The following is a 23,605-nucleotide window of genomic DNA, read 5'->3' on the forward strand; positions in this document are numbered from 1 at the left end:
GATGAGATCCACCTCACTCCTGTCATTATTCAAGCATAAGCAGGAAATACATGGGAGGTGAAAGCAGGGTCAGCCCACTCGTAATGAATATTGCTAATAACACAAAGCCAGGAGGAAGGGCTGTGCAGCCCTTCAGAGGGAACCTGACAGGCTGGAGAGATGGGCTGGGAGGAATCTTCTGAAATGCAACAAAGATAAATGCAGGGTCCTTCCTGGGGAGGAATGGCCCCAGGCACCAGCACAGGCTGGGGGGAATCTCCTGAAAAGCAGCTGTGTGGAAAAGGACCTGGGGGTCCCGGTGGCAACAAGCTGTCCATGACCAGCAGTGCTCTTTGTGGCCAAGAAGGACAATGGGATCCTGAGCTGCATTAGGAAGAGCTTTGCCAGCAGGTCATGGGAGGTAATCCTGCCCCTCTACTCAGCTCTGGTGAGGCCTCATCTTTATCCAGTTCTGGACTCCTCAGTACAAGAGAGACATGGAGCTCCTGGTGTGGGTCTAATGGAGGGCTATGAAGATGATGAGGGGGTTGGAGCTCAGGAGGACAGACTGAGGGAGCTGTGCTTGTTTGGCCTCCAGAAGAGACGATTGAGAGGGTCCCCATAAGTATCTATAAGTCCCCATAAGTATCTAAGGAAGGTATCAAGAGGATGGATCAGGCTCCTCTTCATGGTGCTGAGCAATAGGACAAGAGGCAAAAAGCAGGAACTGATGCAGGGGAAATTCCATCTGAATATGAAGAAAAACTTCTTTACTGTGTGAGTGACCATGCACTGGAACAAATTCCCCAGAGAGGGTATGGAGTCTTCCTCATTGGAAATATTCAGGAACCATCTGGACACAGTCCAGTGCAATGAGCCATAGGATGACCTTGTTTGAGCACGGAGGTTGGACCAGATGACCCCTGTGGTCGCTTCCAACCTGACACATCTTGTGATTAATATTTCAACGTACCCTGGGCCTGGGAGGAAGTAAAGGAGGGTGGTTGAAAGACTATTGGATTTGAAAGGAAGAAAGAATGAAAGCAATGGATGTTATTATTCAGTTGGGCTACAGAAAGACTTTAGTCTAAGACTAAAGACTTCATATGTGTGGTGCAAGAGAATTTTAATTTGAAAAGGAGAAAAGAAATATTTGGAACCATATTGTCAAGCAAAAATACATACATGGATAAAGTGCTGGTGCACAGATCAGTAGAACTCAATGTCTGTTCAGTATTCATAAGCAATTAATTTCTGCTAGTAGCTTTAAAATATTTATTTCATGTTCCTGGACATATATGCCAGCTCTTCAGTTCTGTGCCCACTTGACCAAAGTTATAATAATTTCCTTTCAGCTAAGGCAAATTTTATATGGAAAAATGCAAATGCAAGAATTGTACGCCCCAGGCCTGAATTTTTATTCCAACCAACTCTCTCCTGCCCCTTCACAGCACATCACACAAGATTTTACATGCAAATTTATTGAAACAGTGCAGCTTCGGTCCCCCTCTGGTGGGAATGAGCAGAACTGCAAACGGTACAAAAGGGTTTTGTAGCTAATGGTCAGATCAGCAGCCTTGGAAAAGAACTCTTTTGTTCCTTTTCTGAGCCCTTGCTTCATGCATTTTGTTTTGTGCTAGCTGTGCTTTTTCCTTATTCCTAGTGTTATAATGCTGGTCTGAAAAAAGAGACACCAGGAAAAAAGCTTATAGTATGTAACAATGACAGAAGAGCTGTATTTCTATGTTGTTATTCCAATGACCTGTGGAAAGCAATAAAGAATGTTTTCTCCTCTAATTTGCCAGGTATGAACTAGAGGTTTTATGGTTTCATGAGTCATAGGAACAGGCAAGAATGTACTCTTAGATTGTTTTAATAGAAGTTTCCGTTATCAACTCCATGAATAACATAATATCCCTTGCCTTTACCTTAAAAAGACTGGTAGAAATTTGTGTATTTGGCTGTAGAAAGTGCACATATGGATCAATTTCAAAAACACAGCAAACACTTTTTCCTTTTATAAGTTTTCCCAAAGAGGTAAGAGAAGTGTGATAAGACCCAATTAAAATTTGCAAATGATTAAAGATGTTCCAGAAAAGAGTAGAGAAATTTCTGTTCTTACTTCTTGACAATCAAGATTTTAAAGAATAAGGATGTAGACTAAACATCAGAAACATTTGTTCAGCTTGAGATTATACAAAGCAGTACTGCAATAATACCTCTTAGTTTTGTACATCTTCCTTTATAGGACCCATATTCCTTAATAGAAAATTATATGTAATACAAGAGAAACATTTACATGCAAAATGAATTTAAAACTTCTTTATTATGTGGATGTTTTGCTGAAAATGTCTACCTCATTCTTGAATTTTCAAAGTACTTTATCTTCCCTGTGTCTAGAAGTAAAGATTTTAATCTTGTGTGAAACTAAAGTTGAAATGTCATTTTCTTTTTTTCTGAAAATTGGAGCAGAGCTCTAATCCAGAGTCTTGACAGTGAATAATGCTCCATGAATTCCCTGATCATATTGTAGACTTGTGAAATTCAGTGACAGAGACAAACTTATGAAAAAACAAACCTACCCCCAAATTCAAACTTAATACCTTTTCTACTTCTAAAATGTTTTTTTTAATATTTTAAACTTACAATATCACTTTGAGAAAAATTTCAGACTACTGTTAAATCCCAAAAATGTTTCTGTCTGCCTTTGCCTATTTCTGTAGCACTGCAGGTATAGTTATTTGAAGCTGATCTTAAAAATTTACATTATAGTTAAAAAAATCCAAAACAATAAAAGACTTCAAATGGAATTTGTTCCATGGCTAGAGAAACATGGCAAAAATTATGTTAACACCGCATTTTCAGGAAACAGGCAACAGAACACAATTTTTTCAGAAGGGCAAATAAAAGAAATTTCAGAGAAAACAATAGATGCTAGGCATAAAAAAAGTTAAGTGATGTTAAGAGAAGGTTAAAAAAACCCCAATCAGTATATGGTTAAGGCTTGAATAACATATCAGGAAACATTTTGTAAAAATACTCTAATATCAGAAGACACTGAATAACTGGGAATGATACATCAGGCAAATAAATAATAGTGAGTAGAAATTCTAGTTGATAGAACTAAGTAATAGTAGAAACTTATTTTTTCCTTTAGCATATAGGTTTTTGAAATAGGTCCAGGTTTCTAACCCCATCAAGAGCCTAGATAAGAGGTGGAATACTTTAAGAGCTAGAAAAGTGCCTGCCTTCTAGGTAGATTTAATGAATAAGAAATTGAGTTGAACACAAGTTTAGTGCTCTTGAAAACTGAAAATCCAAGGGTTTTGTGGCATCTGCACACAGACATAAAAAAAAAAAAAAGCTTATATCAAGGCTATCTGTTCTTCTTTTCTGAATAATAAACTGCATATAAAAGGAGACTTTTAATGACCTTTGGTGATGCTCTAACAGTCATAGGGTAAAGCAAACAGAAAACACAGCAAAGAACCATGGGCAGAGTAACAGAAGGATGGTAATCTGGCCCAGAAAAGGTCAAGTGGTAAAGTAAAAGAACTTCTGAAGGCTCTTGTTTTGAAAGAATGAGCAAATATATTGTCTGTTTGTTTCTTTCTATCATCAAGTTCATGGCCTCTGCAAATAAACAGGACTGCATCAATGAAATATACAATGGTAAATCAGTGTTTTCTCCAAAGGTAAAAAACTACAAAATCTGAATTTTTACAGTTTTGTCTATCAAGCGGTAATGTTATTTTTCTCAGTGTGCAATAGAATTCATGAAGTTACTTTTTTTTAGTGCAGTTGTCATGTCAAAAGCTTCTGCCTTTAGAAGAAATATTCACCACAGAGAATATATGGGACTTTGGAGTTTATAAAACCTAAAGTAGCAGTTTCTCCAGAAATAAAAAGAAAGATTATTTCTCAACTGCAGAAATTTCACAGCCAGAAAGAAAAGTCTGAAGGTAGTTGGAAAGCTGTACTACAGGAAGGAATCACAGAATCATATAATGGTTTGGGTTGAAATGGACATTAAAGATCCCCTGTTCCAACACAGTTGCCACGGGCAGGGAACCTTCCACTAGACTAGGTTGCTCAAATTTCCATCCAGCCTGACCTTCAACAGTTCCAGGACTGGAACTGTTCCACCACATCTCTGGGCAACCTGTTCCAGTGCCTCACCATCCTCACAAAGAAGAATTTCTTCCTAATATCTAATCTAAGTCTACCGTCCTTCAGCTTAAAGCCATTCCCTTCTGTCCTATCACTACATGCCTTTGTGGAAAGTCCCTCTCCAGTGCTCTTTTAGGTCTCCTTTAGGTACTGGAAGGAGACCAGTACCTAAAGAGACTCTTTTAGGTCTCCTTTAGGTACTGGAAGGCACTCTACGGTCTCCCTGGAGCTTGTTTGTGTCCAGGCTGAACAGCCCCAACTCTGTCAGCCTGTCCTGTCTTTGCAGCAGAGGTGCTGCAGCCCTCTGATCACCTTTGTGGCCTCATTTGGGCTCACTTCAGCAGGCCCCCATTCTTCTTATGCTGGGGACCTCAGAGCTAGATGGATCACTCCAGATGAGGTATCAGGAGAGCAGTGGGGAGTAGAACAACCCCTCCCCCTGCCCTCTGGCCATGCTGCTTTTGATGCAGGCAAGGACACAGGTGTTTCTGGGCTGACATTGCTGGGTCATGTTGAGCTTCACATCAATCACTACTAGTGGGAGGATGGATTGTGAGAGAATAGAGATAGTGCTGAAGGCAATCTTACCCCTGAGGAGCTGCAGCTGAACTAATTACCAAAGAGTAGGAACAGTCTTGCCTTTAATAGGTCACAGCTGTGTCCAATAAGGATTTCCAGTAAGGATGGGTGTTATAAAAGAGTGGGTCAGCTAGTTGAGCTGGAGTTAGTTGGTTGTGTTGAGCAAGGGTCTGGTTGTTGTGCTGGGTGCAGTGAGGGTCAGTATGTGCTTCCAGGGATAGATGGGGTTGGGTGGTTGTGATAGGGACAGGTAGAAGCCAGCTGGCTGTATGGAAGAAGGAGAAAAGGAGTCAGAGTTGAGAGAAGATGCTCCTGGGAACTCACAGAGAGAAGGTATGAAAGTCTTGCAGTAAGATAGTAGACTAACAGTGACTGTCAGTTTCCATCCACCACTGGTGCCGAGCACCACCAACAACAATTGGTGGTCTGTATGGGGATGGATCCTGGCAACTACCCCCCAAGACAATCTTTGTTCTCAAGGCTTCTTTCATACATTCATGTTTAGAGTTGCCCTGACCCAGGAGCATGACTTTGCACTTGGCCTTGTTGAACTTCTTGAAATTTGCACAGGCCCAGCTCTCAAGTCTGCTGAGACCCATCTGGATGGCATCCAGAAGGGAGTGTTGTCCTAATTCAAATGCTGATGGGCATGGCTATGAAGCTGTGCAGCTATCTCTATTTCAAGAAATACCCAAATGCATGGGAAGGTTGCAACCTGGCCTCTTGCCCCTAACCATATCTCTGGCACTAGGCTGTGTTTGATGATATTATGTTAAAAAACTCAAACATATAATTTATTCCTAGTTACATTGATCCATGAGTCAATTTTCCCCATTGCAAATGCTGCATTATGAAAAGTCCCAAGAATGATGACTGTTTTGGGAGTTATTGATCTCAGGCTACTGCTTAGCATACAATATAGAATTGTTCTGCCTAAATATTTTCTAAGTATTTTCTGATTCTGATATAATAAAAAAAATATTCTAAGCTAGCTACTTATTTACTCAATATTTAGAATGGTCCATGGATAGTTGTGCAAGAAGCCAGGATTTGTCCTTTGCTAATATAATTGCTGTACTCCCTCTGTGATTTAATGCTGTCATGTATAGAGAAAGCAATAGATTCTAGTCTTGTGCCTGCTTTTTATAAAATATTTTCCTTTGTTATGTGAGTTCATTCTTTGATATACAGCATGAAACATCAATAACAAAGTAAGGGAAAACAAAATAAGCATTTTTGTTTAGATATAATTTGTCAATTAAGGCTCACAAAGCAGCTTAAAGAAAGCATTGTATGCATTGAGTACACACTGAAGTTGAATGGAGTCTTTCCACAGAATTCCCTGGGCTTTGGATCAAGGCTTAAAGAATTAACCCTATTAGCACCCCAGTGAAGTAAAATATTACTCAGAAAAGTCAAAAATAGAAGTGATGCTTAAGTTACAGACTCTGATATAAAACTACTGTGAATAGAACTGAAAAATATTTTCTGTCTTATGTCATATACCTCAGATATGTTGCCAGTCATAAATCACATTAATTTTAAGGCCATGAGGCACTACACAGAAACCAATAAACACTTCTAGTATTAGAAGAGTACTGCAAGTACTAAATGCAGTAGGATAGAACAAAGTTAGCCTGTTGGACTTCTGTTTGCAGAAAAATGTAAGCTAAATAGCAAAGACTCCAACTCTTCCATTAAATGTAACTCATATTTTTTTATTGACCATCTTGAAGCATAAAAATCACCACCATAAAAATGGGCGAATATTTGCTTATTTAAAACAATTTGCTTGGAAATAGCTGTGAAACATTAAGGACAGCTTGAAAAAAGAGAGCTTTCTACTCAATATCCTGGCAGAATTATTTGATTCAGTGGTCAAATGAGTTTAAAATAATGGCTTTCAGAAACATTTTATTTGATTTACAGCAATTTTCTTCTCTTTTCAACTCTTTAAAAAACAACAGCATATTGACATAATTTAATATCCCATGGTTCAAAACAGTTCCAGGCATTCTATGGAGCAGTCCTAATCTATAAAATATGGTCTTCTTTCTGCAAATCATTACATCCATGAGTAATTTTATGTACAAGAGTTATTCCAGGGATTTGCAGGCACTCTTTACACCTCCTCCCTTAATCATTCACAGAGCGTGTACACTAAAGGCACACAGGTAAATGCTTGTCTGAATAATGTATCAAATTAAAAGGCTAGGGTGTTTCAAATTCACCTGTAGCTTTCATAAAGGTATGGATTACAGGGCACAATAGAATTCATGCAGCAAGTAGAAAGCAACACTGAAGAAAAGAATGGAGAAACATGTCTTAAAGTTGTCAAGATTTGTTAAACTGTGTGAATGATAGCTCATACCAACAGTATGAGGAATGTTGAAATCAATTCTATAGTAGCAGGACTATGACGACAGAGGAGGACAGCTGGAAGTGACAAGCAGGAGCTGCTTAGAAAGAGAAGAAAGAGGGCAATTTAGTGATACACTTGGCTGTGAGAGGCGGTTCCCCATGTCAGTGCCGTGAAACTGTTTGGAGTGCAGATAGCTGATGCAGTGGTGCTGAGCTGTGGCAGTGACTATGGAGTGATACTGTGGAATGATAGATGTGGGAGCTCTTGGCACCACTGACAGATAATTAGGGAAATTGGCAGGGCTGGGGGGAAGAAAGCTGAAATCTATTGTGCACATAAAGAAGATGAAAACCTGTTGTTGGGAGGAAAATAAGGGCTTTTATCTCCCGTAAGTAAGGAGGGAATTGAAAGCTCTCTGATGAAGGTAAGAACTTAGTGTCAGAGAGTGGAGGATAACCTGAAGAATGACAATTTGCCAAGCTTGAGCCTGCTGCCTTGTAGAGAGCTTGCCATTTGTAAATGAGAAGCTTTCAACAGGGGAGAAATATAGAGGCAAAAATACAATTTGGTGTCTGCAAAGGCAGGTGTTACAGAGATTCATGAAAAACATTGGCAAAAAATGCAGTGTAAGGCTGAATGCGATGATATTTTTAAGATGACTTGGAACTTAATCAAAGTGAACCATAACAGTTCCGTTTTAGCTGTAATAATAATAATAATAAACATGGCAATGCACCTTAGATCCTTTCAGTCAACTTCCTCTGGAAATCTCATGCCTGTCACTGCTAAAATCTGCATTAAGCGAACCCTCCGTTGGACCTTAGGTATAGACTCTGAAGGGGATAGGAATGTCCATGTAGATTGGAGTTTCAAATACTGAAAGAAAAACACAGAACCCAAAAATAGCTGTGCTTGTTCAGGCCAAAGGATCCTTCTAATACTGTAACCCTAATGAGTGGAAATAGGGGCAAGGTGGCTGACAAATATAGAAGAGCCTAGACTCTGTTTGCTATTACTGTGTTAAATCAGATTACTTTCAATCACAGGTTAATGAGAAGTTTTTATAGCTGTGGCCACACTTTACTGCAACATATGTGCATTTTCTTCTCTCACATAAAGTGTACTTAAATATGTTTACCCTGTGTCTCTTACCTGGGTGTTCATCATTGGTAATTGTAATGTAATTGGTAATTATAATGACTGTTCTTTGTACTTGGGTTCTTTAGGGAGTGGGCTGTAGGTAAAGTACCTTGTATTCTTTAGGTGTTTATATCCTATTAATTTCATTGAGAGTTAGACAACTAATTAGAAGGTACATGCCTGAAATCCTTTGATAAGTTAGATCTTTGTTTCTGCAAGCAGATGCTATGCTGCTGATAGTACTGCAACAGAGTGAAGTTACACCAAATGGTTTTGTACTTATGCAAGGAATTGCACCTTAGATAGACCAAGACTTTTTCTTTTTAAATGCCCTACAAAGTACTCTGCAACTTGGTGAAGATACCCAAGCTCAGCAGATCTCAGTTCTTCTCTAGCCACTTTCAGTTAGTTACTAGCATCTGTATCTTTTCAAGACACAATTCAAGGCAACATTTTCAAGATGTTTGTGGAAATATAGGACCTGATAACTACAAATTAACAGAAAGGTGAAAAATAAATGCAGATAGCAATGAATTTTATGCATTTCAATTTAATTTCTATACAGTGCATGTATACACTTCTTGATTAGGAAGGGAAGCAAAACACTTTATTGGGTTAAAAAAAATATCTGTTTTCATGACTATCTAAATGTCATTATCTCAGTAATACAAATACCCTCTATACTGCATTCCACAAGTCCAGACTGAAAATGAATCTCTTTGAAACTTACTTTTTGTCTCCTATTTCTGGCTCCAGATAGGAGAAGTGTGTTTGAATGGAGATTTTGGTTCTTTTGGGTGTATTTAGATGTGCAGGTCTGCCAAAACATGCTTGGTCTAAACAGGGATTCCCCAAGAAGGCTGTGAGACTTTCAGTTTTATTGCTGAAGTGAATCTACAGCTAAAATGGTTTCCTTGCCTCTTAGGTGCAATTTTCTCATGGTTACACTGGGGAGCAGAACCTGATTGTATAATAAAATTTACTTAGTATGCAAGATTCTAGGTGCTCCAGTAGAATTTAATGGTGATGATGAGTGACAGATGAGAAACCAGCTCCATCTTCTAAACCTGGACTAGCTCAATGAAGCCACTGAATTGTAGGTGTCCACTAATTTCAGAAATGGTAGTGATTGCTTAATTTTAGTAAATTCAGTAAAAATCCAGTAAATGCAGGTTAAAAAATGCAAGTCATGAGCTTTCTCAGAATTACTTCTGTGTTTCTTTTTCAAAGAATACATTGTCTGTATGATTCATAAAGTTGATGCACTGTGAGCTGTGATCCCAGTGACTAACTACCAGCAAGGTGCAGATGGGTTAGCTTAATTCATAGTGAAGTGGATACAGTGCTATGGATTCTCTCATGAGCAAAACAGAATCAACTTGAAGAATTTTTACTGTATCTTGTTACCAACTAAACCAATTTTCTAGCTGTTCATTTTAGTATTCAGAGAGAAGGAAAGCGTGCAGAACAAACCGACCCTGAGGAAAGACTTGTCCCTTGCTTTCCCTGGGTTCAGCTGAAGTCTAACACTGTGCCACTCCACTTCCTATGCCCTACTTTCCTCTGTTTTGTTCACTTGTAGCTCCTCAATTCCTTTGGAATGGAGATGGGAAGCACAGGATCCAGGATTAGCACAGAACCATTCCTATCTGCTTCTCCTCTTGTGACCCACAGCTGGGGTCCCTCAAGGTTGTTTCTGACCCAGGGCAGGCCACCCATTACTGAGGTTTTGGGGTCAGTAAGTTGCTTACACCAGCACTGCAGCCATCTGGAATTGGTTATGAGTAGCTTGGGGCAGTTCATGTCCTCCTCTGGGCAGTGCTGCAGCTCCTACTACTTAAACCTGTTCAGGTGCAATATGCTCTTCTAGACTTTAACAGGAACTGACCTATTTTTTTGCAGGTGGTTTTGATTTTTTTTAAACAGATATCTGTTAGAATTTCAGAAAACTTAATCAAGAAATTAAATCCCTGCTACATAGGGTAGATAAACAACAGTAAAAACACTGAGAAGGGCTGAAACACAAGTTTCAGTAACTTCCTAATAGTGAGATTCTTTCTGCATCAGTGCATGGAAATGTGTTTAGGTGTGCAATGGGAGGTGCATCTTCCTGGATGGATATAGGTTGTGACAGGAAGACCTCATTTTAGTTTTTTTGAGTAAGAATGGTGGATGTCATAGCTGCAGTTCAGGTGCCAATGTTTACTCTGAAGATTTGGTTCCTTTTAGTTCTTTTTCCTTCCTTTTTCAGAACTGCTACTTGGGCTTCACTGTCCACCACAAAAAAAAAAGGTGGATATAAACCCTGAAATGCTAATGGAGACACTAGGATCAGGATCAAGGCCACTATGTACAAGACAACAGCTTGCTGAAATGGCTGTTTTAAAAGCCTGAGGTGAAACATATATAATCAATATTTTTCTTCTGTGAAATAAGTATATTTCCCTTGTTAATGAGAAACAAAATCTTTCTGAACTTGAATTTTTCAACTGGGTGTAGAGAGTTCCCCTTCCTCCCCTTCCCCCCAGTTGCTATCCTACTTTCAGACAACTATACAACAATTTTCTTTTCATTTTGCAACATGTGAAAATGAAAAAATATCCTTACTTGGATTAGAGACCAACACAAGTTACACCAGTACTTTTGCATTCAGGAATATTCTTGAAATAAATCCCTTGATGTGTAAAAGAACACTTCTTCCCTCATTATCTGTATAAAATCCTCCAACAGTCCTAAGATTTTATATATTACACTGATTTCTACAATGACATTTTGATTATGAAACTTCTTCTGAAGAGAATTCTTGAACTAAAACTACTTTTTTTGAAGACAATGTGCCCTCAGTTCTGTACTGACCTCAGGTATACACAACTGTATTGTGCCTTAGCAGAAGGTAGTAGATGCAAAAATTTTTGAGCATAATTACCTGTAGAAGTTATTTGTGCTGAGGTATTTTACCTTTAATTTGCACGGGGCTAAAATATTTCTGCTCAGCTGTACTGAGTAACTGGCTAAAATGTGGCAACACCTCCACAAGTCTAAGGCCTCTGCGTCTTCCTGCTCTGAGCAGCTCAGTCCAGCTGCTCATATTTATGGGATAACAATCAAACCAGCGTAGTCACAGGATTGATTTAATGTGGCTCCAGGTGTGTGGAATGTGTTCATATGTAGGTTCACAGAAATAGCTGATAAATATAGTTTTATATCAGTAAGTGTTAGAGGCAAAAAAAAAAAAAAAAAGCTTATACCAGCTTATCAGTAGACTGTACCTTACAGAAGCACTTGTCCTATTCAGGGAACCAGTGCAGGTTTGTGTGTGCACAAATAGCAGACACAAGTTACACTGGGAAATTCCCTAAGCTCGTTAGTGAATCATTCACCACTGATCTCCTAAAAGAACAGAAATGCAAGTTCTAAGAATGCATCATTAGTACCAAGCAACAACTGCATAACTGAAGCACATACAAGTTGTGATGACTTCTTAATGCCACATAATGGGGGAAGCAGAGGGCACAAAAATCTTGCCCACTAAGCCACAAGTGATAAGTAGCTCTAGTGCCCCAGGCCTTTACAGATTTCCTCGTGGTTTAGCTGGACCTGTAGGAATAACCTTTGAGTGTTTTTTATGCTGGCGACAGCATGACTCGTTTTTATTCTAAATACTGCTAAACTTGTGGTTTTGCTGTGCCTGACCTTGCACCTTATTCACTGCAACTGTTTCAAGTGGCTTCCTGGGAACAGAATCACAAAGCAAAAGGCTTATCCATGGGGTTTATCCTTAGACCATCTGAGAGCTTAATGACTTAATATTCCACTGTTATTTTCCCCTCTTTGTCTTATAAGGAGGTAATATGATGCCCATTTTACATATGGAACAGAAGTTCAAAACATTTCAGATTAAAAAATCAGAACCATGATATAAGGAGACCAGGATTTTGGATGTCACGCTCTTTAGTACATCCTAACTACCAGCAGCTGTGAAGGATCTGTGTCAGGCTGGAGGAGCATATTTGAGGGTACTTGTGGCAAGCAGTGGTCAGCTGGATGGGGGTAGGTGCAGCTCACTTGGGCAGTGGGGAACCTGGTTTCTTACTAGCTGTGAGTTGTCTGCATCCTCTAATTTTTAGAAGAGTACTCTAGTCCTTTGGACTTCTCTGATGTTTACAGTTTTCCTTTTTATCACTTAGTGCAAATTCAGCTTTATGTTCCTGCAGATTTTGGTCCTTCTTGCCTCCCTGTATTCCAGCCACTTTGGCCTCCACCCTTTGGTGGAGGCTGCCAGCTCAAATAACGTTCTCTTGAATGGGGTACATTTAGGTTTTGCATGTTTGTCTTACAAGTTTGTAATGCTTCCAAAATATGGACAGAAATTTTCTGAAGCTGGGGAGAGCTGCTTGCTAAATTAAAAAATCTTATTCTAGAGTCCAAGTATGATAGAAAAACTCAGTGGATTAGCTGTTACACTGTGCTTAGCAAATCAAAGTAATTTTACTGTAATTTTTGCTTTCTGAAGTTTTGGAATTAATTTTTCTAAACTGTTTAGCCTGAAGGAGGTACTTGACAGGATATGTATAATCCAAAAGTGCTACAGTTCTGTAAAATTCTCAACTGTCAATGAGAAAGTATTTATAAAGTTTTTTACTTTTTGTTTAGAGTGAATGTTAAAATTAAATAACCTTTATTATGCATGGTAAAATCAACACCTTTTGTTAACAGTTTGGTGCATAGTCCTTTTGAAAAGGAAGATAAAATGTAATGCTTTCTTGCTCGAGTCTTTCTAATACTCCAAGTGGCAAAAAAATCCTCGTTTTTCTTCTTTACTCATGTCTTTTTGAAAAACCCCACTAGCTGTTTGCGTTCTCTCCATTGGCCCATGGAAGCTAGCAATCAAAAATGAATTAACTCATTCATTAGGTCCAGCTTCATTTCAAGTGAGACTTATTCTAGGACTTATGCTATTTCTTCTGAATGACATTTCCAAAGCTGAAAATGATCTGATTTTCATGCATAGTTTTCTGTTTTACAATCTAAACTTTTATTTACTTTAATTTCATCTAACCTTTCTTAGTGAAAGCCTTTTTATTATGTAAAATAACTTTCCTGATTAGAAGTCAGGGTATGCTTATTTAGTTTCTATATGTTTACATATGCTTCTAAGAGTTATGTTTCCTGCCAGTCTTTTGTTTCCAGCCAAATGACCCAAATAAAGTTACTATTTAAGAATTTTTTCTCTTCTTACTCTTGAATTAATTCAGGCAACTTGGCACATGTTTTGTCTCACACAAATTATTTGCAGTTTAGGTTAAATTATGAATACTTGTATTTATTTGTTTTTGAGCCAAGATCCTGTAACAAACTGCCAATGGTAGCAACTGGCAACTGGACCCTCCTAAGTCTTTGAATGCATGTGAGTTGTTTTTGATGAACGTTATTATATGGAGTAATGCACTATTGAAGGAAGTGAGTCTTGGTTGGATTGCTGGTATTCTAAACAAGGATATTTCTACAAGTTTTCCCTAAGACGCTTACTTCCTCTCTTGTTTTGTAGCTTGTGAAGCCTTTAATTGTGCTTTGTCTCTTGCTTAATCCTTCAGCCTTCTTTTCATATCAAAGCAGTATTTGTTTCAGTTTTTAAAGGTTTCATTTTCAGTCACAAATTTTCAGGCTTGTCCCATCTCTCCCTACACTAGCCCCTCTCCCCGCCCCGACATTTTCCCCTTTTGTTTTTATGTTCTACACTACCACTCCAGTCAATGCCTTCTGGTGTTTTTATGTTCATTCAAAGATATCATTAATTTTACAGAATATGGGGAGAAGTTTTTCTGTAACAGCTTCTTTCTTTCCACTCCTTGCTCTTTTTTTGTTTTCTCTCTCACCCATGGCAGAGAGAACAGGCTTGCCAAAATGCCAGGTAGGAGGTAGCTAATACCCATTTCCATCAGTTTTCACTACCTGTCCAAAATATATTTGATGGACCTTTTCAGGCTCTCTAAATTATACTTTTAGTAATTGCGGCTGACTCCAGGGCAAGCAGGTGTCAGGAAAATCCACAAACATCAGAGGTTTATGTCCAAAAAGGACCCAGAGGAGTCCTGCAACTTCTTTTGAATAAAGGGACAGAGTCCACGGAGGTGCACAGCCATGTGGCTTTCTCTCAGGGTTTTGGATGGTGCAGCCTCCTTTTATCCTAAACTGGCCACATGTTGCCCTCTTCCTTTCCCCACTTCCTGAGGTACCAGGAAGTTACAGCCTTCCCAAAACCCCTACCCCATATTCCTCCCTTGAACCTACCATTTTATCCCAAAATTCAGAAACTCGGGCTTGTACAGAGCCTTTTCTGTTTCAGCAACCAAGCTGCCTGGCCTCTGCAACAAGCCTGCTGCCCAAAGTTAGGAGAGACTTTGGGACCCATTTCCCACCTTCTTCCATCAAATTGTTTGGAAAGACATTAGCACACACCTTTCCTATCACAGGGGATCAAGGTCAAACTGGGATACAAGTCTTTGTATTGACTGCAGTACAGGGTAACCTTAATCTCTGTATCATCCAGATCGAGTAGGTCCAGAACAAGTTATCGAGCAGAGCACATCATGTCCCTGCTCTAAGACTGACAAAAAGTATGGAGGTAGCTTTAACAAAAACAGCCAATTACCTTTTTAAAGTAACTTTCTCTAGGGCTAAACTTCAAAGATTTTTTTTTTTTCCTCGTGGTTGTCACCAACGGGACATTGAACCCTTTAGGTTTTATATGGAGCTTTTCTATTTGCATGACAATATATATGGCAGGGTACTTTCTGTGATGTGATTGCAGATTAATCGTTCTCAACAATCTTCTATAACAAATACAAACACCTGCATGAAATGAATCTGTCTGAACTACTCACTCAAGCACTTCTGGGCCTGGGAGAATTTGGTCTTCTACTCCCAAATAGAGGTACCTAAAAGAAATTATAGTGCCCTGAGGTATGTAGTCTTGCAAACCATGACTATGAAGGGAGTCTGAGAGCAAAAACTTGCGTATAGGTATAAGACCACAAGAGAAGGGACTCCTGTCTTTAAGGGTAGTTAAATGCTCTTTTTTTCTGAGACGAAAAAGAAAGAAAAAAGCAAGCTGGCCTTAAGTTCAGAATGATCTCTTATCTGTAAGCTTAAAATTTAGCATGAGTAAAGCTGTCTTTTGCTGTCTGTTGCCCATGGTGATATGTAGGTATTAGTATAAAGAGGAAAGGAAAATCTTGTGCAAAAAATGTTTCACTGCACGTGAGGGACATGGCTATAATGGCTGATGAAAATTGATTAATGGGAAAGTGAGTCATCTAAGGATAACAGCTTCTATCAGCATATGTTTTTGTGGGAATAGAACTCAGTGCTCATGCAGCAGCTCTTTACACCATTAACTCTAAGATCTATTGGGCTCTGGATCAGTCTCACTTGAAAAGTAATGGTGACCCCATTGTCTAAACTTTAAAATTAGACTGCAAGCTGGTGAATGTACATTAGAGTGCAGCAACTCAGAGGTTTACTTGGTTGAGAGAGATGGTCATTGTAGATCTCATTCCTTGATCAGCCTAAGCATGTTACTATTTTCTTCTTCAGGCTTTCCACTTTAAATGTGCCAGCTTCATTTGTCATGGAGCGCAGGACTAACCCTTAAGGTCGTAACACTATAATTGTGTTTTATTAATGTTTAGTTTAATAGTTTAAGCATCTCTGTTTTGAAGTGGAAGTAGCTTTTATTTTGCAAATTTTGCAGTAGATGTTGATATCTTGATTGCTCACAAGCCTTTATTTCCATTGTGAAGTGAAATCTCTTATTTGAGACTCAGCTTGGATTAAACTAGAAAGGACTAAAGGACCATTTTTGAAATTACTTTGAGTGAAAGACCAGGCTTGTCACAAAACTCTTCTGAATATAAGTAAAACTCACAAAGGCTGAGATCTTTGTCCTTTGAATCCTGAAATTGTTTTTTTTGTTTTGATTCACTATAATTTGTTTCTGCATGCCAACAAAGTTTAATGACTGAAGTGTCTGCTTGCAAGTTTGTACAGATTCTAAAGCAACTTTCTGAAATGCTGCACAGTCAGAAACCTACCAGAAGACATTTTGAATTCTTCCAAAAATCTTGGTAATCTGCTAGTGTTCTGATAAACACAGAAAGAACACCTTTGTGACAAAGGAGAACTAATTTTACACTCATCCTGATATTTGTCTTGTTTAGCAATGTTAGTCCCACTATTGCTCAAGCTGGTTTGCTGAATTCCTGTGCAGACAAGTGAGACTTGAAAAGAAACCTGGATTTGGGGCTAGAGAGAAAATTATAGTCTCTGGAGAGCAGGAATATTGATGAAGCCTCAGGCATTTCTAATTGAAGTCAGAAAACTTGAGTCAATGTAAATAAAAAACTGCTGATGGAAACAAGTGGTATGGAGAGGTTAGTCAAAGCTCCTGGACAATTAAAGCATTTGAGAATTGAAATACTGGTTCAAGATATATGTGGTAATTGCAGCTTCCAGTTTTTCTTTTTCTTTTTTTTTTTTTTTTTTAACCTGAATGTCTGCTAAGTTAAAACTCATGAAAAAATTTATGACCAAATCAAAAAATCAAAATATTCTTGCTGTTTAGAAAAGAAGAATCTTCTAGGGAACTTAAATGCTTTAGTGTAATACTGTTATCTTTTTGGTATCAGTATTTCTTTAGTACAGGATAAATAAATTCAAGGTGTTTAGCTTTAGTTTAGTAACTTTCATCTTGTTTTGTAAACATTGATCAGTATTTACAGCTACTTGTATATGCAGCAATCCAGATGTTTTTACCAAGTGCTCAATGATGTGAGAAGAAAGTCTAGACTATTACTTTAAGTCTCTTTTCACTAAAAGACATACTGCACACTTCTTGCAACACATCTCTCTAGAGGGAGGAAGAAATGGTCACAGAGAAATGTAAGCAAATGTGAAAAGAATGGTCATATTAACTCATGCTGAGGGTCTGTGTATTGGAGTATTCTCCTTGCAGCAGTAGCTGCTGAAGGACAGGAAGAAGGAAGAAAAAGAAGTATTTTATCTGCTCTGTTGAGCAGAAAGGAAAAAATATAGTTTCCTTTGGAAAGGGAGTAGATGTGTTGTGAGGGAACAGGTATATATCAGAATATTAACAGCTGTGTAGGATTTTAGGCTTTGGAGTCTGTGGGCATAGGTTTTTGAGATATATATATTCTCATGAGCTGAACTTCTGAAACAACCTTTGTTTTTCATGCTTTCAAACAAGGCTTTAAACTTCTTTTCTTTGAAGGAAGAAAGGTAAAGAAACATGTACTTATTTTTTTACTTCTAACTCTTCATCAAATTGGGTTTTTTTTGCCTAAGATATTAGAGTTGGAAAATCTGTCTTTAAATAATAGAATCCAAATAGCACAAAACCAAGGTGATCATGATTTGTATTTCAGCATTGCAAAATTAATCTGAAATTACAGGCTTGAGACACTGAATTAAAGTTTTTAGGCAGAAGGTTGGAATCTGATAAGTCTGTTGGAAGTAAAAATACCCACAATGTAAGCTATGCAATTTTTCAAAGTAGTTGGTTAGAAAAAAGCAAACTGCCGCTATATAAAAAGCCTGTTTTTATTTTAGGGCAGTAAATAATGAAATGTAGTACTTAGTGTGTTTCTCAAGTTCCGAGGAACTCACTTGAGTTGCTCACTAGATTGTGACTGTGAGTTTTAAGATAAAAAGAACATGAAGAATCTGTTTGCTGAAGTTTTGCTGTTGTACCTTTTCCCTGAAGGAAAGGTTTAGTATGATACCATTTTTACTATTACTCATATGTCTATTGCAACAGTAATGCATAGACCCTGATAGAGTATTGTCTGCAAGATTCTTGTAACAGCAGGAATTTGTTTACCACTGGTCTTGAATATAAACTTTGCAAATATTTCACAAGTTAGCTGGCAATTTATTTTTCTCTTCTCCAGATAATACATTCTCTTGTTTGCTTTTACACTTTTATTCACCATTTTCTCCTGAGAATCTTTGTGGTTAATAATAGGCTTCTCAACTCCCAGGAGAAAGATCTTTGTGATCACTTTTCCAAAAACCTCAGTATTGTGCAGTTCAGCTCTGAAGTTGTCTGAACTCCAGCAGTGGCAGAGGATGCTGGGCTTCCTTAGGAACAGCTGCCACTGCCCTCTAGCAGAGTCAGGAGAAGCTGCATGTGCAGCTTCACAGTCCCTGTAGCTTTGAGGCCGGTGTATAAATTTACAGCACCCATTGATTCTGGCTTTAAGTTAGGACTGTACCAAACTAAGTGGTGGATGAGAAACTGGTTTATGTTCTTCTCTGCTGATTGTCACTAGGGTGCTCATCCCGGGTTGTGTGCCCTCTGGCAGCTGTAACTCTTCAAACTTCATCAGCCAGAGGTGCCTGGTTGTACTGGGTGCCAGCGTCAGCCCATCTCCAGGGGCCTCTTGGGTTATCTTTCACTCCTGCTAGGTCTTGCTACTGCTTTCTCAGTGTGGAAATCAGACTCATAAATATGACTATTACTTCATAAAGGAACTGAAAATTCAGAGGAAACAAGGGAACTGGTTGCAAATAGCATATGGAATCTGGGGCTCACTAAATCAAATGATGCCAATATTATGAAAAAGTGAAATATTGGAAAAATATTTGAGGGGCTTTTGGAGGTTTTTTGTGTGGGAGCATGTGTGCTGGGTCAGTACTTTCTCTGTGGAGGGCTTTGCTGAGCAATAAGCTTGTGTGCTTCACTTGTGCTGAATTTCAGAAGTTTTCAGAGGAGTGATATTGATATTAACTGACAGGTCATCAAATTCAGCTGAATGAGGTGAGGGCTAGAGTGAGAGGGAGCTGAAGTCAAGTTTCTCTTTTTTTTTTTTTTTTTTTTTTTCCCTTGGGAGGTGGGCTGGGGGAAGGGAGTGGTATATCTACCTGGTTTGTATTGCATTGTGTAACTGCCTTTGTTTTACCCATAATTGGGGAACAAAAACAAAGATGCTTATAAGACTGTAGTAATCAGGGGAGTGCTGAGATGTCCCAAGTGCAGCCTGTTTTTGGGGGAAAAAAAAAAGCAAAATCAAAAAGCAAAAGAAACCCCTTGAAGTGCAAAGAATGTTTTTTTCCTTTTGATTAATATGAAAGTAATTAGCCAGTAGTATGGCTTTAAAAATGACCTAAGGACAGGTGAGGTAGGACAAAAGTCCTTGCCTGAACCTTTGGGATTATGATGAAGAATATTTCAAAAATACCAACTTTTTCTTGTGCAAAATTTAATCTTTTTTTCCCTTCTTCTTTAACATGTATTCTGTGTCATGGAAATTAGAATGCAAGTCAGTTTAATTACTTTTGCTGTTGTTCCAGTCCCATGGATTGTAAATATTAGATTTATGAATAGATTTAATTAGCTCTGGAGCTTTTTTAATATACTCAAGCAATTCTGACTACACCTAGAAAAAGGTCATGGAAAAAGCTGTCCACAATGGACTTTGGTCTAGACATGAGCTCTTCCTTATGAAACCTTAGCTGACTAGTTAGAACTATAAATGTTATATCCCTGATGAAGTTGTTAATCTGAGAGTACCAAAATTACTCATACCACAGTCTTAGACAACAGAACATTCCATTAGCTTCATTAGTATGTACTCTGGAATGATATGCTCTCAAAGTAGAAAGTGTCGCTGAAGTGCTATACTCCTCTGGCATTTTGGTCATTGCATGATGTGGAAAAGGTTAGTGATGAGTGTTTGCCTGAATAGAGCAAATTCAATATGAAGAGCAGGTAAATGCATCAGGGCTTCTCAGCATGAAGAAATGAGTCCAGGCTGCTTATGATAGAAGACTATGAATCTGTGAGTGGCATACTAAAATGTGCAGAGCACTCCTGTCTCTGGCTTTGCAACTCCTTGTGGCACAGAAGGTTGGCACAGTGTATGTGGGAAATGCCACCATTTGCTTCCCTTGATCTTATGATCAGTGACAGTGACCAATGCAGGCAAAACTTAGACTAGATGGATCTTCAGTCCAAGATGCTGTGGCTGCTCATGTTCCTATGTGGATAGGTGTGTCTAAGTTTGTGGGTGAGTAAGAATTCTCTTCAAGATCCACAAGTCAAGAAAACAGCAACATAAGATGTCATGCAGTGTTTGGGAATAGAATGGAGTGTGAAGAAAGGATAGGGTGGAGAAGCAAAATAATTGCAGCAAAGAAAAAACAGTTACAATTTACAAATTCTCCTGTTGGTTCGGTCGGCTTTTATATAAATAAATAATTTTAGATTTAAATTATACAGAAATTTAAGCTGAAAAAGTGAATGAAAGCCCAAGTGGTTATGTGTCATTTGTGAAACAGTGCAGGTCTTCTGTCTTCTGAAACTGTGTCCTACATTTCTCTTTCCAGGCACCACAGCCTCCTTCTCATGCTGTGTGGCTTTGCAAGTTCACTGGCTGTTAAAACTGCAGGATTTACTTAACAGTAGAAGATTTTACTCCGTGTTAGTACTAAATATTGTGGCCACAGTGCTTATGGATAGTGCCCTGTTGCATTGCAGTCCTTTGTGCTACAGTAGCAGTAACAACTGCCACGGTCAGTGCCTGCAGGCTGCTTTGCCAGCTATCCCATGGTTGGTGTACCTAAAACTCCCCAAAGCACTTCCACTGTGTTCAATTACAGTTTGGTAGCTAAAACTTGTGGTGGTAGGTCTTTTTGTGATATGATGCACCAAACTCATTTCATGTAGCTCATTCTTTAGGGAGCTCTGTCAAGTGTATTTGGCTGCTCAGACCCATGAACTGGTTCCTTAACAGTTTCTCATAATTTACTGTAGTAATCCCAGAGCAGCTTCTGAGGAATGGTTTATTTTTGCTTTCATGTTTCTGAAGGGGTCTCAATCGTCAGTCTCCTGAAGGAGTCTGAAGTGTCATCTGCTGCAAAAAGCTGAAATTATGGATGACAAGTGAGACATCAGCATTTGCGTCCTGAACCTGATGCAGAGGGTCTGAATTACCTGTGGGAAAGCAAAGGCAATATGACTGTTTTCATATTTCATGAGTGAATTACTGCTAGGACTTGTACTTATCACAGCAGAATACTCAGGTTCGTGAACCAATGCCGGTCACTTATTTAGGCAATATATGGAAAATCTGTTTTGGTTCTTGGACTGAGAACTCTAAACTCATTTCATAAGTGAAAGGTTTTGGCAAAGTAATTCTCACTAAAGGAGGGAATTTCAGGCATCTTCATAAATGCAGTGCTGGATGTCTGCCTCCACTGACATTCTAATTTTTTCTTTTCCTGACAGAAGTCTTTTCTTTTCTAAAAATATTTACTTGACTCTGCATATTGCTGCATAATCTGAAGATGGATAATAAAGTGCTGATTTTAAAATCCCAACTGGTTCAGGATATAATAATCACTTTTAAAACATTGCTAAAATGATCTGTTTGGAACAAATATTCTAACTGATTATGCTCTTCTGACTGTGTGGTTTCTACACTACCAACCCCCCACTCCCTCCCCCTGTAACTACTGCTGCCACCCTAATCTTCTAGACCATTTAGTGTCCTCCTCTTATCCTAAGTAAAATACAATTGCTGGCTACGACATTCATTAGGTGATAATCCAGATTAATTTAGACTTTGATGTAGAAACAAGTCCTATTTCAGCTGCCAAGAAATCCAGATAGCCCCATAGAAAATGCACACACACATATACACAGGCGCACGCAGTATGTAGAATGCCTTAAAGAAACTGTAGCTAACCACCTTATTAGTATTCCTCCCTCCTCTGTGTTTCACTTGCAGCAACAGAGGGCTGAGCAAAATGCAGTAGAACAGGGACAGAGACAGAGCTGGCAATCATCTCGGTGCAGGCTGCTGAATGTAGGGGGTGGGGGGATGCAGCAAAGCAAGATTAATAACCTTGCCATAATCCTGTGCACCCTGGAAGGAGACACCTCCGGTGACTGAGCTGTTCTTGTCTTGATTAATTGGACTGAGTGAATGAGTGGCTGGCAATCCACCTGGTTTGGAGGCGACCCCCTGGTTTTGCTGCTCTCTGAATCCTCTACCCATCTGGGAAGGTAACAGTGAGACATACCATCTGCAGCACACACAGCAGCTATTGGAGGCTACTACTGACAGTTTGCACTACAGTTTTTTGGTGAGCAAGAAGCCAGGTATATTGTACAGTAGGATATTTCTGTGCTCATGCTACTGAATTTCACAATCTGGTCCTTCAGCAGCCCCCTATGCTCCCTTTCCAATTGCCTTTGAGTTCTGGGCTTACTTTTGGCATAGTCTCCTGGACGCATTTTGCTGGGGATGGAAGAGCAGTAAATGGAACCTCTGAAAACTAATTGTTTTGCTTCTGTGTGACTCGAGAAAGAAAAATGCTTTAAGACTCATATCCACTTGGAGGAATTTAAATTTCTCTCTGAGAAGTTTATAGAGGGACTGTACTAAAGGTAAGTCTGGGGGATTGTCTACCCCTTCTGTTTCTTTGTTTGTTTCCTGCTTGCTTGCTTAAAGTAGGGGAAAAATGCTAAAACATTAGAACTGGGTGCATACGGAGTGTGGTGTTTGTAAAGTCTGTACTTGTAATTTGCATCCCCTTTGTACCTCCTTTTCTGTTTTGGTTTTTTTTCCCCTCCTTCTCCTGCCATTTGCACAGTAAAAATGCTTGGAAAATAATAATCTATAGGGTTCCTGGAAAATGTTAGCTAAATAGCACTAGAAAGGTCCTTTTATTTCAAAGGTATTAGAATTTCTAGGAAAAGAAATCTTTTTATTAACGAGCTAAAATATTTGGGAAGTATCTCAAATGGGCAAGAAATATAGCTTGTACAGTATCTTCAGTAGAAGCCTCCATATTTTCATAAATCTTGTCTAGGTTTTTTTTTCCTCTGCATTTCAGTCAGCTCTAAAATGATGAATATGTAAGTAAAAAGCTGTTTCTGCTGCTGTTAGCCAAAGGAGAAGGTAGCAAAATAAAAATTTGTAGATTTGTGCATCCACTTACAGAAAGTTCATCTGTTTGCTTCTCATTAACCTTTTGAATGCTGCTTTCATTTTTTTTTTTTGGCTACAGAGTTTATGCAATATGTAGGACAAACAATAATAACTCTTCTGGTATAAAGTGCCAATCACAAATGGGTTTCTGTGGGCCATTAATTTTTGGGATGGGGGTGCTACTAAGCACTCAGGTGACCAAAGTAAATGCTTCATCCAGTATGGTTCATTGCACTCCAGAATTTCTGGAGATCTATCAGTTGTATTGATCTGGTGCTACTCAGTATTTAAGCCTGGCACTTTGCCTCCCCTTGCACCCCCTTCCACCAATACAGTTTCTACTGTAACAGTATGACTGTTG

General features: G+C 38.8%; 1 protein-coding gene and 1 long non-coding RNA gene across 4 annotated transcripts in view; one reads left to right on the forward strand and one right to left on the reverse strand.

Moving 5' to 3' along the window:
* Positions 1-721: 721 nt before the first annotated feature.
* On the reverse strand, positions 722-3,153 carry LOC137475895 (uncharacterized). Its single transcript, XR_011000118.1, has 2 exons — positions 2,336-3,153; positions 722-959 (listed from the first exon to the last, which is right to left on the reverse strand). It is a non-coding gene; the product is annotated as an uncharacterized lncRNA (long non-coding RNA).
* A 17,775-nt stretch (positions 3,154-20,928) lies between these two features.
* LRRC4C (leucine rich repeat containing 4C) overlaps positions 20,929-23,605 on the forward strand; it is a 486,647-nt gene continuing 483,970 nt past the window's right edge. For 2 of the 3 annotated variants that reach the window (XM_068193738.1, XM_068193739.1), the window contains exon 1: positions 20,929-22,700. The gene's annotated coding sequence lies outside the window, so the exon portion shown is untranslated. The remainder of the gene's footprint in view (positions 22,701-23,605) is intronic. The other variant, XM_068193735.1, reaches the window with a different exon arrangement.

Source organism: Anomalospiza imberbis, chromosome 6 (assembly GCF_031753505.1).
Source record: "Anomalospiza imberbis isolate Cuckoo-Finch-1a 21T00152 chromosome 6, ASM3175350v1, whole genome shotgun sequence".
NCBI lineage: Eukaryota > Metazoa > Chordata > Aves > Passeriformes > Viduidae > Anomalospiza > Anomalospiza imberbis.